General features: G+C 41.7%; 1 long non-coding RNA gene across 1 annotated transcript; it reads left to right on the top strand.

Annotated features, from left to right (window-relative positions):
• The first annotated feature begins 1,743 nt into the window (after nt 1-1,743).
• LOC120751282 (uncharacterized) lies at nt 1,744-16,827 on the top strand. The gene is made up of 3 exons (XR_009207638.1): nt 1,744-1,816; nt 15,773-15,850; nt 16,245-16,827. It is a non-coding gene; the product is annotated as an uncharacterized LOC120751282 (long non-coding RNA).
• The last annotated feature ends 739 nt before the right edge of the window (nt 16,828-17,566 follow it).

Below are 17,566 nucleotides of genomic sequence, written 5' to 3'. Positions count from 1 at the left end.
CGAAGTTCAACTTTCAGGTCCTTGAAATCACACTTAGAGAGTACCAGTAAGTGCTGAAGTCTTTTATAACCACAGATGATCAGAGATAAGTGAAAGAGTTCACCCACAATGTGTGAATTCTTTATATATTAAAAAATTATTTTGAGGCAATGGAAAGAAAGTGGAGCTAAGGCCCCAAAGTCCTGTGAGCACTTCCAGCTCCTAGAAACACATGCACATCTTAGGAAAACACAGACTTTCCCCCCTCCAGCTAAAACTTAATCCTGCTGATCTAGCACTGGACTTCATCATTTGTTCATTCAGAACTGGAAGTTAATTGCTATCACAGAACAAATACTAATAAAATTATTCTACTGTAATAATCATGTTATGAACTCCAGGAGAAGGAAGCACTTGGGAAGGAAGAGCGGGGGATGACCTCACACTAATCAAAATTGCAGTTGAATTTGGTGCTTCTGGGGCGCTGTTAATAATAAATGCAAGCGATGGATCCTGCTCTGGCAGGTAATTACACTTGACCACACTGAATTGATTTGCTTTGTGTTCACTTGAGCTGAACAGACATACAAGTAAGTTTATGGCACCTGTCACTCATCCTTGAATAAATGACCTTTTCAGAGATACAGAATTAATTTTCTGAAATGCTTCTGATATGGAAGGAAACTAGCCTTATTCACATTATCTTAGGAAATGCAGGATTTCTTCCCTCGATTGGAAGGCTCAAGGAATGCATAAATAATATTTAATATATACTATATACTGAATCTTTGAAAATTTAAATGAATCTTGGAGAAAGCCTGTCCTCATAATTGTGATTTGTGAGATACTTTTATTTGTTCTTATCTTTGATATTGAATTGCTGAGTACTTGAATGCTTCCCTCAAGGCTCCTTGATTTGTATCAACTCACAAAAATTTAAAAATGCAGACTTGTCGCTATGATGTGTCTAAACATCCCTTTTATCACCCTCAGCCTCTGGCTGGGAAGGCAATGCTCCCTTGAGTGGCAATCCGCTGCGTTCATTTTCCGCCCAAGCGCAGGCAGAGTTTGCTCTTGGTTTAAAGATGGCCCTTGCCAGAGTCGATCATTTGCCAGTCATTTCTGGTAGCTTAAATGTATTCACTCAGATGTTTTCTATGCTCCTTGTTTAGTGAATGCTTGTAAAAGTTATCCTGTAGGCTTCCAGGGCGTTAGCTGCTCTAGAGGATGTCTGTCTATCCTCGCTCTGCACACTAGGTAGATGCTTTGTGCCGTAACATTCCAATAATAACAAAATCAATATTAAAAGTGCCATCCTGTTATGGTCTTCAAATTCACTCTGCTTAGATCTAAATTTTTCAATCTTCTCTGGAGCTAAGAGCAAAGGAAGGAACCTTAGCAATTCTGTAAATGGATTTATATCTTGAGGGATGTGACATACAGGACAACGTATCTTGCTCCTTAGGTTGAACACTGAAGAAATGTATACACAGCCCTTGAGACCAAAGAGACAAAGGCAGCAAGGACAGACTGTCACGAAGCTTGGTCCCATCTTCTCAGTGTGTAAGCAGAAGGGAAGGAGAAAATCCCTTTGGAATCTCTGTAACAGTAGGAGAAGGGAATACAGGTGGCCTGGCCCCTGCCCAGTAACAGCTGTGTTAATTACCCAATACAGCCCCAACCCTGGAGTCACAGCTGTAGCCAACAGAGATGAGTGTGATAAAAGGGAGTGGGTCAGCTTGTAAGGGGGAATCATGAAAGGAGGAGAAGCCTTGAGGAAGAGGGAAGGAGAGGAGCATGAAGAAGGATCCTGAGGAGAGAGAATCCCTGCTCTGAGGTCAGTCTGGGTGTGCAGTCAGAGCCTGTTGTTGGAACCTGCAGCTGCAGTCAGAGTCTGCAAACTGATCCCTGTGGTCAGAGTTCAGCAGGAAATAACCAGCAGTCAGAGGCTGCAAGGGAAACCTCCAGCAGGAGCTTGCTGCAGCCAGGGTCAGTGAACGGTTGGGGTCAGGATGGCTGAGCTGTAAAGAGGAACAAACCAGGATCCTTTTCATGCTGTGATGAACAAGAAATCTTTATCTGGGTTCATTTCTGCCCTCTAACAAGGGGGCTGCTGCAGCATGTAACAATGCAGCTTTCTGTGCAGAAGCAATCAATAGATAGTGAGAGAGTGGAAAATATTTGGGTACCTTTGGTAGGCAACAATTCATTCAGCTTGTTTCCTCGTGGGCAGCTAAATAAAAGTTGTAAGCGTTTCTAACTCTTTGTTTTTGGTGCCAGAGCTCTCTGGATAAGGGTTTGTAGTGCCATTGCATGGAGTGTAGCATTGATTTATTGCCTTCCTGTTTTCTTTCTTCCTTCTCCTCACACCATTGTTACGGTCCATGTGGAGTGAGGAAACTCTGTGGGCTGATGGAGTAATACTTTGGCACAGCAAGGACTTTAATGATTTTTCCTCTATTACAAAAAAATAATTGAGGAAAAAAAATAGTGACACTGGAATGCATTATGTTTCTCTGGGGAAAGGTGTACCAGGATGTGGGAACAAAGCTTGGAAAACTGTGAGCAATAGGCACATCTTCTGCTTTGCAACAAAGCTGTTTTAGGAGATTGTCACTATTCTGCCAAAATCAGTCCTGTCCTGACCTGGCTGTGTGAATTGAGCTATGTGGTAAAGCTCCCCTCTCCTCTCTGACTCCAGAGGTGTTAAAATCTTCGCTAGCAAAGGGCAGCGCTGCCAGGTGCCCATCCATCACTTGCTTGTTCCTGTTCCCCAGCCAGAACAAGTTTTTTTCCAGACACTGGCAGAAGTGTCAGTAATTTAAGTAGCTTTTGCTGGTGAACCGTGCTCCTGTCAAAGCCTTGCTGCTCAGATCCTCTCCCTTAGCCCACGGTGTGTCCCTTGGAGGTTACTGTGGTCTATCTCTCCTGACATGGAGTGGGCAGAGGGATGTGACCCTGCCCTGAACGTGGTTTGCATTATGAGTTGGTTTCCTCCTCTGCCACTGTTTGCTTGCAATGGGGAGATGACGATTTCTCCTTCCCCTTTCTTCAAATGCTTTTGGAATTTTTGAGCATGGTTTTGAAAATCCTGATGGCGCAGTTAAACCATGAAAACATATCTTGTGTCTGTAATTGCAAACACAATGCATTATTAAGAACAACGTTTATTATTGATTATTCCCTATGTCTGCAAGTTTATGTCATTCTCCAGTTAGTTCTTGATGCTCTAAGCTATGTAATAAATAACCTATTTTCTTATATTGCAGCAGCAATCTATTTTAAGGTTATCTGAAATTTTCTCAGGGAAGCAATTCAAATAATGCTGCAAAGAAATCACCCCTCACCCTCAAAACATTTTAAATTTATGTTCCAAAATAACCTTGGTTATGTGATTCAACCCTTCTGTGGTGGGAGGCCTGAAAAGTGTTTTAGACAAAAACCTGAGTGAGGCCTGGATTACCCCAAAGTGATGCTGTAGCTGTTCACCCTCACAACCCAAACAGTGGTGAAAAGATAAGGCCCTGGGACAACTGTTTTTATCAGCATTAAGCTTCCAAATTGTGTGAACTAGATAATATTTGGGAGCAAAGTAATTTAGTAGCAATTTCTAGGAAGCCGGTAGTCCCTGCCTCAATGCCCATTTAACTTAGCACACTAGGGAGCCTGAAAATATAGACAGTAAAATTTTCCTTTCATAATGGATGAATTAATCTAGCCAGCCTAGTTAATTCAAATGCAAATTATGTGTTGAAAGTGTCCATTATTTATTGCTTCATCTAAGACTGTTTCTCTCTTTAGTTTCTGAAGTGCAGCAGAGAAGCGCTGAGCCACTAAACGCTCTCTCAGACACCAGCCAATTTTAGTACGCTTTCAAATGACGTTTGATTTTTATTCCCTGGTTTAAACCTAATTTTGGGATTGTTTATTTGCTTTGAGGCGTCCATGTTTTCCAGCTGCGGCGCATTTCTACTGCCAACCGTTTCATTTTCAAGCAAGCGGTTGGATACCAGCAGGAGAAATGCTTCATCCCAGCTGGAGGACCACTGCCAATTGCATCCTCTGTTATCCTTCAGGTTATGTTGGAAAATAATGTGTGGTCCTGTTCTGAGTATTCCCACATAGGTCCATGTCCACACGTGTACTGGTAAATGCAGGAGTCCTCCTGGATATTTTCCTCTGGAGACCAATATTTGGTGTTTCTCCCCCCACGAGAAACTTTTGTGGCTGTGTTTTGAGGAAGGACAACCATCACTTGAGATTTCTTAGCTTTATAGACGGATGATATCCTTCCCTGGGGGTCCAGCAGCTCATCAGAGGTCCTGCAGTGCCCGTGCCACAGTGACCTCAGGCACTGTCCATCCCAGACCATCCAGGGCAATAAACATCTTCTATGAGAAAAACGTAAGGAAATGAAGGGAGGGACAGAACAAAAGGAGATAATGGGATATCTGGATGTTGTCTTATTGTGGTGCTTCTAGGACTTTGTTTATCAGCATTCAGTAGCTCTCTTTGAGAATATTACACCTTGATTACAAATTCATTTAGGTTGGAAAATATCTCTGAGGGCGTTATGTCCAACCATAAACCCAGCACTGCCAAACTTGCCAAACTTACCACAAAACCAGCGTGTCAGCACCACATCTCTTAAATACCTCCAAGGTGGTGATAGCCTCTTCCCTGGGCAGCTTGTTCCAGTACTTGACAATCCTTTCAATGAAGAAATATTTCCTAAAAGCCAATCTAAACATCTTTTGGAACAACCTGAGGCCATTTCTTATTATTATTTGGCAGAAAATAATAACTGAGTGGAAGGCAGCTCTTTTTTCACCAGTGTCCTGCCAGAGTAGAGGTTCCCATTTTTGATGTAGGTAGGTGACATTGTTGGAACCATCAGTCAGTGGCTCAGGGGGAATCTATTGCAGACATCGAACAAAAAATGTCAAAATTGGTGGAGAGGACTTCCACCAAATATAGATGGCAACAAATAGAAAATTGACTAAGATCTGGTAGAGAGTAGATGCTGATTAAAGAGTTTTGTATTTAACAGCAAGGAGAGTCCCTTTCCCTGCCACATAGAAGAGAGAAAATTGTTATTTTCTCCTGGTCAAGCAGGTGAAGCTGAAGGGCCAGACACCCTTACAAGGACTACCAAATTGTTTCTTTTCATATTACAAACATATTTTGCTAGGCATTGCTCTCCCTCTACCATTTTCCTTCAACATTCTCCAAAATATCTGCTTGAAATAGATGAGGGAGGCACTGTGATTGTTTTCTTCACAAAGGTGATGAATGGGTCTTCATTTAAGATCCTGAATAAAACTCCCAATTTGACATGTTTTCCTGTCTGGATTTGCTAGATGCCTAAAGACCAGCCTGGAGCTGTGTTAGGCTGAGATCTGAAAAGGAGCACCTGAAACAGCATTTATTTTCCCCCACTTATGTTCCTCTGAGTGGGGACAGCCTCTCCTTCCAAACAGCATCTTTCTACCCTCTGTACATCATCCAGATTAGATGATGAGGTCAAGCTGTGGATGCTGTGTTGCTCTATGTCCTCTCTACTCCTTGTCCTGGATCTACTTTCAGTCTTGAACATGTATCTGAAACAGTAGGACTTGAAATGAAGGAGGACTAAGAGCTTTGCTCTGTGCTCTTCAGGTATTCTGAGATTTCCAAATGTCTTGGATGTTTTAAGCCCTTGGAATTTAATTGGAAAAACACCCTTGGTGGTAACAGAATTCTTTTTTTGTTACCTAGTGTTCATTTTTTTAATAATTTCTTAAATTGGTTGATGATTGTATTCATACAATGCACATAAAGAAAAATTATCCCCAATGTTCATAGTGTTTCTTCTCTATTCCAAACTTTCTTGTTTATAGGAATACAAGAGAAAATATTTTTGGTTTTTTTAGAAAGGTTTTAGTCCTGGTTTAAGTTCTCTTATTTAGGCTTTGTGCTGTAATAGCAGCCTTGCATAAGCACTACAGGTCTATACAAATTTGATAGCTATATCAATTTAGCAGACTGTTTGCAGCCATGCATCATCTGTTGCATCAGCCTTGCCTCAGCTGATGGGGCACAAGGTAAGGAGAAGCATTCAGAAGGAAAAGTGCTGTGGATCAGCTATCCTAAGTCTGTGCACAGGGATACTTAGCAAGAGGTATCCCTGAATCCTTCCTTAGACACAGATCTCTTGGTTCTGGGTAAGGCAAGGAAGCAAATGCTCAGTTTCAATTTAAGCCAAGTTCAGAGGAACACTGCCTACAAAGCAGATATCCTAATTTAGGTAATATAGCTGCTGCAAATTAAATATATACGCTACCACAAACTGAATTAATTTTCAAGTGTAGACAAGCTTTAAACACTTGTAGGCTGACTTTTAATTAGTGAAGCTCTGACAGCACCACCACAGAGCTGGTTTATCTTAATGACAGAAGATAAACTTCATTAGGTTTTCCAGGCAACATAAGAAAATGCAAATAAGGCAGAACCCCTTAAAGGGCTTGTGACTCCTTCTGTCGTTTTTATTACTGTTGTGATTTTTCAGTCATAATCCCATCAGCTTCCTCTCGTTATTGTCTGTGTCAGCTGTGTTCCCAGCTTGGCACTGGACCCAGCTATTTGGAGTGGCAGTGCCTCTGCTTTGGGGAATGATGTACAGCCACGGTCCCGAGCAGCCCTGAATGGCTTTGCTCCATGTCCATGTGAGTCTGCCTTTCCTGCTTTCCAAGACACAGACCCCGCTGTGCAACCCAAAGAAGCAGAGTAGCTGCAGCTGGCGTGGCCCCATCCTTCAGGAAACCTGTATTTCCCAAAAATATGTGCTACCTTGGAGGATTTGTGTTACATTAACATAGCATTCTCCCTCTTGTAGGAATAGCAGCAAAATTAGGGTGTTGTTTTGTTTTTTTTTCTTGGAAATGGCAATGTGCTCTCAGAGGCCTCTGCTTTTCATGTTTATCAGCAAGCAGGGGTTGGTTTATTCCACAGCCCAAAAACTGGAGTAGCTGCAGTGACCCAGTGAAGGATGAGGTTGCAAAGCACTCGCAGCTGCAGCAAAAGCAGGGCATCACCCCAGCCTGGAGATTAAATGCTGCAGGCAACTTTCTGCAGCTCAGAGACAGCTTTTCTTTTCAATTCCGTATCTGGATCTGGATGTGACTTAATTCTCTTCTGCTTACAGAAAGCAGGGTTTGGGTAAAAAAAGAAAAAAAAGCCCCATCAAGAAATACAGTGGCAAAAATATTTTGATTTAGTGGGAAGCAGCAGATCCTTACTGACATTTCCCTACCTTCCCTGTACTCTCAGGACTGCTGTAAAAGCTGACATCAAACTCCTGGACTTGGCCCAGGTCCAAGCAAAACTGGAGCCAAAAGAAAAATCTATTTTGGGGAGTGAGAAGGAAAGAGATGGAGAGAAAATCAAGTCAGTTTGTTATTAGAAAAAGAAAAGGGGGAGGAGAGTAGAAGGGGATAATGTGTTTATTTAACAATGATTTTATTACAAATGCGATGTACAGCGACAGTATGTTAAATTTCCTAGTCAACAGGGATCTATACAAAACAATTTGTGGCAAAAGGAAACAGATGCAGTTCTGTCTGCAGCTTCACACATCTGCTCTGCAAGCCACTGCTCTGCCCATAATTCTCTAGGAGGGATGCAATAAAAACGATATAAAATTTTATTGCGTTAGTGGCTCTAGTTATTACAGCGAGGAGCCAGAAAACTTACCCGGGGCTGAGCTTTTCCCATCTTTCAGTGCAGGGTAAATGATGAGGCTGTTGCTGGTACCAGCAATATTAGTGTGAGACAGGTGGAAATCCTTCTGGAGCATTGATCGTGCTGGGCGGATGGGTGGACAAATTAGAAGAATAATAAGGAAAGGTGCACTGGGAAGCATGGAAATGAAATGTTGAACAGGTGTTTAAAATAAAATTTTACAAGGCAAAAAAAAAAAAATAAACCCCCCAAAATTTATAGAAGAAATCTGTGGAATGTATCTGCCCCTGTTCTATTGTTAGATGCTCTCAGTTATAATTTGCCAGGTTTTTATTCTGCATTTCAATGGCTATAGCTTGGGAAATGAATCAGAATGGAATGGCATAAAATAAATAATGGTAGCTTTCATTCTGGATCAGAACATATAGAAAAGAATTGAAATGAAACCCAGCTGACCTCCCTTAAAATGAAAACTTTGTCTCTTTTGGATTAAATCCCAGAGATTTCCCTTTGTGGGCAGGCCCAGCACTGTATTCTGTGGTATTCTTGGACTGGATAAGACACCCATGGAAGGACACGTTTCCTAGGATGCTGAGCCTCAGCACCTGTTTCTATTCCAATTTTTCCTTGTGACTGCCTAAATTTCCAAGGCCCTGATGTGAGAGGGTGTTTATGGAGCCATTTCTTCAGGGCATGGCTGCACCGCGCTTTCAGGGTGCCCCATGTGAGACAACTCGATCTCCCCCCCCTCTTTTGCAGCCATGGAATTCCCACCTCATCCTGAGGTGATGGCAGCCCCCAAGGCCACCTCTCCTCAGCATGGCTGCCCTGGTCCCAGCCTGGGAGGAGGGTTTTGCCACTTGTCTGAGGTGTTCTTCCTCCTGGCATTGCCCCTGGAGCTATGGGAGCTGGCAGGGGGAATGAAGCAGGGACAGCAGAGGGAGGGATGAGGGATCCACCACGCCCTGCAAGGCCTCCAGAAAATGGTCCCCACTTCCCTTCACGGTGCCTTGCCCTCTCCAGAGCCTTCACCACCCATCTGGGTCGTGTCATCAGCAGGTTTTTCGATTTTTGTGTGCTGTGGCTTTCTCTGGAGTTCAGTAACTGAGGATCCCAGGTGGGTGATGGCACCAGCTTTACCGAGGTGTTTGGTGTGTTATTCCCTCTCCCTGCTTTCCCTGGGCGTCCGTAGCGCTGAGGTGCTCAATAAAAACTTCTCACACAGCCTAAGCACGGGCCTCTACCGTGCCTTTGAACGTGTTATTTTTATTAGCAGGGTCTGTTCTCTGCCGAAAATGAAGTTCAAAGCACTGAGGGAACAGCCCCTCTCACCTCAGTGGGGGCACAGCGGGGAGGGCAACACGTTCATCTTTCTGGTCACGTATCTCTCTTGAAATGGAAATAAATACTAGGCTATGAAGCTTTTGCAGAATACAATGTTATTTAGAAACTGGGAGACCCTTGCCAGGTAAAACAATAGGCAGACTTTTTTTTTTTTTTTTTTTTTTCTCCTCTAACAACAAAACATTGTCCTTCATCCCTTAAGTCTTGTTAAAGCTGTGTGAATATGTATTTGGGAGAGACAAATTAGCTTACTCTATGTTTAAAGCAGTTTAGTTTATTGGATTATGACAAACATATTCAGATACTAGAAATCCTATGAAATTAGAATTTATTTTACTGTGGAAGGTTATAAAATCTTGACAATATATAATATTGACAATAAATTCACATAGAACAGAAGTTAAATCCAGAACCAAAGTTCAAAGAAGCTCATCAAATGGGAGTGTCCAAATACAACGTTTCAGGACTTTAAGCTGAAATGACTTAAACTTTTTCATATATAATAAATAAAAATTAACTTCTGCTTGCAGAGCCAGCTGAAACACTTTATCCTGGCTTATGTTACTGAATCCTTGCAGTGACCTGTGGGGAATTCCTCTGCAGGCTGAGGGGTTTTGTCAGAGAGTTGCATGTTGTCACTATAACGATGCTAATATTTTGACTCTGTCTCACAAACCAAATATTGCAATACCAGTTTACTTATCCTGAGGCAAAATATTTTGATCTCCCTTCCTAAATGAAATACAAACACTTTTGAAAGAGCAGAGCTTTTCATTCCAAGAATTTATTTTCCAGCATTAGTGTATTTCAGTGGAACGATCCCGAACCATTACAGCTACAATTTCAAAAAGCACAATCTCAGAATATCTCTTGCTAGGCACAGCCATACTTTTCTGTGTGTTTTTTTCTAAATAAACAAACCATAATTTAGAGCTGTTGTAATGAAAAAAAACCCAAACTTCTCAACATTGGTCTTACACTCACTGGTTAGAAAATATTTAAGGAAATGTTTTGCCAGGTAAATACATTATTGATTATTTTAGAATAAAATTAACCGAGGCAAATAAAATGGGTCAATATTTAAGAACAGTTTTATGAGTTCTACACTGTTCCATAGGAGACCAATGGCAATAAGATTGTGGTGCTTAAACAATTGTGGTGTTTCTGATGATGTTCATGACCCATTCCCTTATCTTCTTGATGTACTGAACAATTAAAGTAAGACAAACTGCGGGCACAGCCCCTGGAAAGAAGCTGTCTTGACCTGAAGAAACTTAGGACTTACCTGAGAATGACAGAGTAAGTGGCCAAATTCCTTACTGCTTAAGATTTTGAAACATAAACAAAAAAAGGGCTGTTGGAATCTTAAATCTGTAAATTTTGCACTTCAACTCAACATTTCGGATGTCTTGTGTGTCAGAAACACGGTGACCTGAAACAGGGACTTGGCCTGTGCTGACAAAGGATCTATTTGCTAATTGCTGAGGATGATCCAACTGGAGCATTTGGATGCCCTCAGCACACCAGGGTGCACAGTCTATTCAGAAACCTGGACCAGGCTTCTGGAAGGCTACAGATTCAGAGAAATGCAACAGGCATAAATTTCTGGGAGCATAAACTTCTGCAACCCTACCTAAGTGCAGAGTAACTGAGTCCACAGATTATTATGAGGTGATGATTGTATGATTTTACTTTGTGCTAAAAATTAGGCTGGGAAATCGGGTTAATAATTCTGAATGGGTTTTTTCCCCCCCTTCAATTCCCTTTCATTCATTCCCGGCTGTGCAAATCTTTTCCTTGAGTAAAGGACTGCAGACAGCATCAGAACAAAATGCACTTTTTGCATATTTGCTTTATCTATGATGTTTAAATCACTCTCATGTCAGTTTTCTAGTATTTTTCATGGTTCAAAGACCTCCCCAGGAATACTAGCAAGGGGCATCTTGCAGAAATGCAGTTAGCAGGAAGCAATGTAATGAACAAGCTTGTTTTGGGAACCGTGAAGTGCTATCATCCGTAAGAATAATCCTGAATAAACTGTCTGATAGCCTCGAGCCCAGTCTGTTCTTTGTGGACTTGTGGGTAATTGCCACGGTGAAGAACATACATATATTAAATTACAGGTATGATTTTTTTTTTTTTTTAACTTAGCTAAATGTACTAAATGCCATGCTTGCTTCACTTAATGTCAGCATAAGGCTCCAGGCATCTTTGTAATGTAATAACCCATGGAGTCATACACGCAGCCACTGTTCTGTGGCAGGTGACAGCCCAGCTTTGCATTAATGCAAGGCTATTATTAATAACACTAATGTATTCACTTGTAGAGATAGTGCATATTACAAAAAGATCATTATTTCTGAATTGTTTAGTCTGGCTGCTTCCTGTACTTCACTGAATAATGCCACACTTGGAAACAGCCAGCCATGGGTGTGTCACCTGTAAAAACAAACACCTTGCATGACTGTGTTAAGTTCAAACCTTGTTCTTCTCTGCTGGGGTTCTGAGCCGTGGCTGCTACCACAAGACAGATTAATAACCATAGGATTAGCAGAAAATACATCGTGTGTGTGTGCTGCAGAGGATATGGCTGATCTTTAGGAGATGACAAAATAAACTCATTTATGCCTCAAGAGAAGCAGAACGGCCTCACAGACCAGCGAAAGTTTCCATCCTATTTCACAGAACCATTCTGCAATCAGCATCTTAAATTGTACTATCTGTAACATAAGGTCACAGTGCGGGAGGCTGGTGGCTGATGTGAACTGCAAATCGCTGCCCTGGTAAGGGAGCTTTGCAAAGGGACACCGTAAAAGTCACCCAAACTGGGACAGGCAAGGGAGAAGGCTATGCTTTTAAATACAGAGCAGCTCATGTCACAAGCCAGCTGGCTGAGAATAAACAGCTTACAATTGTAAATCAGTGGTAATTTCTAGGTGCTATTTCTCTTGGTATTTTGCAGTCACCATGAGTCAGAAAGCATTAATTCTCAGAATATTTATACATTCGTATTTTACACAAAATACACTACAGACGAGAGGAGGAAGAGTCTTCAAAAGGAGCAGACTGACCTGAGCTACCTCCCAATCACAAGCCTCCTCAGGAACTTTTGAAAAACTCACCCAAAGGGCTTGGTTTTGCTTTGCTCCAAGTGCAGGCAGGAGCCAGGGAGCTGCTGGGGTGTGCAGAAGGTGTCTGCTGGAGAAGTTATTGGAGTGAATCTCAGAGGTGGCCACGGTGGCTGCCTGGTTTTGGAAACAGGGTGTCCTGCTCTGCCAAGGGCTGCAGTTTCTGCTCACCTCGTGTGACCTGGAGGCAGCCCCAGGCCTTCCCTCCCTGTGGCCGACCCATCTGTCTCTGGAATTGGCTCCCAGTCAGTGCAGTCACGCAGCTCTGTGGTTGTTAGTGCCCACCAGGATGGGCATGTAGGAGAACAGAGAGCCTGGGGGGCATGGTGTGTAGCACCTGGAGAAGGAGACACAAGCAGCTGGTGCCTCTGGGGGAGTATGGTTTAGGGACAGGACATTTTGATCCTCCAAATGATTTGCCAAATATTTCTTCTAAATCCACCATCTAAAATAGTAAGATCTATCCAAGTTCCCTGGGATTTGTAACAGCCTAATAACCATAATAAATGACTGTATTAGCATGGGGTGATCGATCAATAGATTTTTCTTGAAGTCGTAGATTAAAGTGAACAGCAGAGGAAAGGAAACCCTTCATATTAACACTGTGGGAGTTCCTGTATTAATTGGCACATAATCAGGTACAGCTGCTAATAATCAGGCAGCTCTTCAAACTGACACACAGAGTACTGCCAGTGCAGCCTGAAGAGCTAGCAAACACATAGATATTCCCTGAAATTCAGGTTGCTGCATGAAAGTCATGTTTTCTTCTAAGCTTACAGATTGCTGGTCCTGGGCTCTGCTTATGTGAAGATGAGACATAAACCAATTCTTCTCCTACTTGCAGGTCGCTGAAAGGTATCTCTCAAAATATACTTGTTTTCCCTGTGTCCTGTATCTTGATAACACCAGTCTTCAGAGCACTCAGTTTTCTTGATGAGACATTCTGCAGGTTCTTTGTGGGATCTTCTTTTATTTCTTTTATTGTTTCCTCTAAAGAAATTATGCCCCTCATCTTGCCAGAGCTACCCCAGGGTCACAAAACAGTGGGCAAGTTCAAACAAGAATGTAAATGCCAGAGACCAAATTGATTGTGTAGCAACAAAGGACTGAGCTGTTGATTACAACCTTGGAAGCACTCACAGGCACAGCAAAAAAATCCCCAAACATTTAGGAAACCTACAGTGACTCCAACAACAACCTCTCGTTCTAGCTGTCACTTAGGGTTTTTCCTCTCAGCTGTCAAAGTGAAGGGGCCAATTCAGCCAAATTCCCCCTCCATGGGGCTGGATCATCCTGGTGTTTCATTATCTTTAATACACAAGGGCTTTCTCTTCGCTGTTGAACGCAAACAAAACTTGAAGGATCTCTGTTTCTGTGCTCACTTAGGGTCTCCTGCTCCCCTGCAGCCTTGGCGTGGGTGTTGCACGTTCACACGAGCTAAAGGGATATCTTTAACATGAAGCATGACAGCTCTGCTTTGTGAAGAAGGTTGCTGAAGGGCTGAGCTTTTCCTGTGCTCTTTAGAAGGGGAGCTGAACTGCATTTAGCAGCCCTTTTGTGATGTTTTATTAATCCCGTGAGTCTCCCTGCACAGCATGTATGTCCTTTGGATTCACGACGCTTTTACAGTGACCACGCCAGTGACCATGGTGCTAGGCACTAGTCCTTTCAGGGTTTGTTCTGCCAAACAGAGATATCCCAAAGTTTGTATTACATTGCTTTAAGAATGGCTTTTGGGACACATGAAACACCTTTTCTTGCAATCAGTCACAGCTGTGACAGCTTTAGTGTGTGCCTTTACAAAGCTAATCAGCAGCTGCATTTGTTTCTTCTCTCCGAAACACCCTTCTCTATCTTGGCCTAGGTGTTCCTTGAATGAATATTCATAAATTTGATTTTAATTAAGTGTGAGAGATGTGCTCTCTTCTATTTTCTGAGGTTCTTCCTTCTCTTCATGTCTGCAGCACGCTGGCTTTATGATCTTCCCCCCAAAGAAGTGAAAGGATAAATGAGTAAATTCCCACGTTTGTGCAAAAGCTGGTGCCACATGTTGCCTGGCGACTAATAGCTGTCAGAGCTCAATTAGCCAACCTGCTCTGGAGACAGGTGATTAACAAGCAGGGACCTCAGGAACAGGAAAAAGCACAAAGGGGAGGAGATTACCTGAGTTCACACGAGGGAGCATGGGTTAAGCTTTTAGAGAGGTGCAGGCTGATGTCCCTGCAGTAATTATTGTTTTTACTTATTGCTGCCTCTTTTTGCTATTTATTGCTATGCTGATGAAAGAATTTAATTTTTTGTTTTGTTTTGTTTTGTTAATGTCCTTGTTTTCTTCTTGCCATGACCCTGTGGTTTGCTTTTTCTGAAGTGTTTGAATGGGGGTTTTGTAATTTTGTTCCAAATGTGTTGTTTTCTTGAGTAGACCTTGCGCTGTTTGGTGCGCTTGAAAGGCACGAGCACGATAAAGTGGATGCAGAGTGAAATCAAAAGTGGTGCAAAGAAAGTCTTGCAGAACATCATGCTGATGCTACTTAGCAGTTATGGTGGTTGTTATTTTGTGGTTTGGTTTTTAGTTTGTTTTTGTTTAGTTTTGTTTGTTTGTTTGTTTTTTGGTTTTGTTTTTTGGTGGGTTTTTTTGTTTGTTTGTTTGTTGGGGTTTTTTTTGTTTTTGTGTGGGTTTTTTTGTTTTTGTTTGTTTGTTTGTTTGGGTTTGTGGTTTGTTTTTTTTTTTTTACAAGCTCATCAGAACAAATAGGTACTGGACAAATCCCTACAGCTGGAAAAATTTGCCTGGGAGCCTCTTCTGCTTTTTCCAGTTTCAAGTGGTGTGTACATTCGATTCTATTTTTAATATACTGAGTGTGAAACTTTCTCTTTGAAATATGTAGTAGTTTCTTATCTGTCTATACAGTGATTCTACAGAATTTATTTCTTTTTTCAGTTTTCAAATAAGAAAACAGGAAAGAGGCTTTTGATTGGAAGGGAAAATAAATATGAGGAAAATAATAGAAAGCTGAAGAAAATGGGAATAGAGTGCAAGAGATTTATTGAAAACTTTGTAGAGAGGAGCATGTGTGGGAAGCTGTCCTAAATTTGTGATTACATTTTAAATTCTGCCTCAACAGTTCCTTGTATTTTGTGAATTGGTTTTGCCTAGATTGTATTTTAAGCTTGTAGATTTTATGTTTATTTATTGATTTTTTGAGGACTGCTGTGCTAACTAAAGAAATATAAAGTACCAAAAACAGGGCACAAATCCACTCTGGGGTACTGCTGGTGATCTCATTTACAGGAAAGCCCCACACTGGGTAATTCTGGATATATCCTGTGTGTATCTCTCTCTTTATTTAGTGTGTCGTCAGCATTAAAAATAACATTTCACCATATGTGAAGAACAAGAAGTGATCAATACAAAGTCAGGCTACCTGCCAAAGAGGGCTTTTTTTTTTTAATTTGTTTTTGTTTATTCGTGTTTTTTTCCCCCAAATATTAAAAACATTAAAACGTGAAAGAATAATACTTTTAAGTACTTTATTCTGTGTTTTTGGGCAAAAAAAATTAATCTTTAAATATTAATTTTGTGTTGTTCTGTAATTCACAAGGGTGTAAATCCTGACGGCTTTGGAGGCTTTGGATACTTCTGAAGATGTACATCAAGAGCTGTCATGCCTTTTCTGAAGGTAAAAATAGTTACCATGCTTTCTTTTGGGGCAGAGGGAGAACCAGCGAGCTTTAGTTTCCTTAAATCCATGTTTTGTGTGTATCCAAGTCTTCCTATATGAAAAAGTGCTGTAATCAATCAAAATATTAGATTTGATGTCTCCTTGAAGCAAATAGGCTCTTTTACCTCCTTGAACTGCAAGAGCTGTTTTGGAATTATCTTAATATTGTTATGATGAAATATACTACAATTGAAGTAGAACCATTTGGGCAAAGAATGAAAGGGGTTTTTTTTCCATTAACTTAATATATTTTTACTTGCTAAAAGTTAGTGCTGTGGCTAAGATATAGACAATGCTTTGAGGGGATGAGGAGCCTGGTGCATTTAAGATCTTCATGATTCATCTCTCTCAGGAGAGTGCTCAGAAATAGAAAGCTTCCTGAAGACAATTAATTCCAGTCCTGCCAGAGGATCTTGGGACAGCAATGTGGAATATTAAAGCAGCAGATATGAAATAAACCCAAAACTTCATAGGGAACCACTGGAATGGATGGGTTTGCTCGTTGTGTTTGTCCTATCAGATATTAGAACGAGGCCCCTGTTGGAACGTGGCTGTCTGTTGGTCATCCCCCATATTCCCTGGTATTTCTGGTGTCCTCAGTCTCGGGAAGTTCAGTAAGTTGTGCTATTTTTTTCCAGTAGAAAACTGTGTAAATTATAATAATTTGCATAAATTGTACACAACACTTCACTCTAGCTCTTTTGCAAATGTAAAAGCAAAGCTATTGTGTCTATTCACGGACAGCTTGGCTGTTTCCTCTTATGCCTGAAAGGGAAAATTTGAATTATAACACCAGAGATGTTCTCTGGTTGATACTGTGGGACAGTTACATTTTTCCTTTAATTTTGAGCCTCCTTGTCCTATTCTTGATAATGGCCTTCCATGCAAAAGGAGTCTTGAAACATACTTTTCTGTAAATCTTTCCATTTGCTCTGTCCTCAACTTGCTACTCACAAATTGTGTTTCTGGTCAAGTTTTGACTCATCATAAGAGAGGGATATAAGTGGAACGTTTCTTATGCCTGTCCATGAAAACCTCAGTATAAATCCACGTGGGAGGCAAGGGGCAGGGGAGAAGAAAGCTGAGTCTCCGTTGCTGCAAGTTCTGGCTGTGACAGCGAGCAGACAAGGTTAGTTGTTGCTTACCATCCTAGAGCTGGTCCTTGCACATGTCCTTCTCCTAAGTGGAGCAGAGGCATGTGAGTGCATGAAGAGCTTGGGGAGGGCCTCAGGTGTCCCAGGGAAACCTGAAGCTGGACCCTGGGCTCACCTCAGGTGAGAAGCAGAATGAAATGTCGAGCGCTGGGTGACCTCATTCCAGGAATGTGAGGAATAAGAGATGAAGTGAGAAGAATGATGCATGTCACATACTGAGGGGAAAACCCTTTGCATCTGCAGCTTCAGGCTGGGAATGGTGGAATGATGGTGATAAGGGTGCAGTTTGTGGGGAGGACCAAATATGAAGCCAGCTGAAATTGGACCTGCTGCTCAGCTACCTCTGCCAGGTGAAATAAGTATCTATGGCTTTATAAGAGCTTCTGAAAGATGTGCTGAACAAGGAGACGTTCTTGGTGGCATGAAAATGGCAATGCAATTTCCTTCCCTTTGCTTCTGCCTTCTTCTTCTTCTTCTTGTCTCAGTTCCACCTTACTGAACCCTTCACTTTTGTTGATCA

The sequence above is a fragment of the Hirundo rustica genome, chromosome 3 (genome assembly GCF_015227805.2).
Source record: "Hirundo rustica isolate bHirRus1 chromosome 3, bHirRus1.pri.v3, whole genome shotgun sequence".
NCBI classification, from domain to species: domain Eukaryota; kingdom Metazoa; phylum Chordata; class Aves; order Passeriformes; family Hirundinidae; genus Hirundo; species Hirundo rustica.
This window is presented reverse-complemented; position numbering and strand designations above follow the sequence as displayed.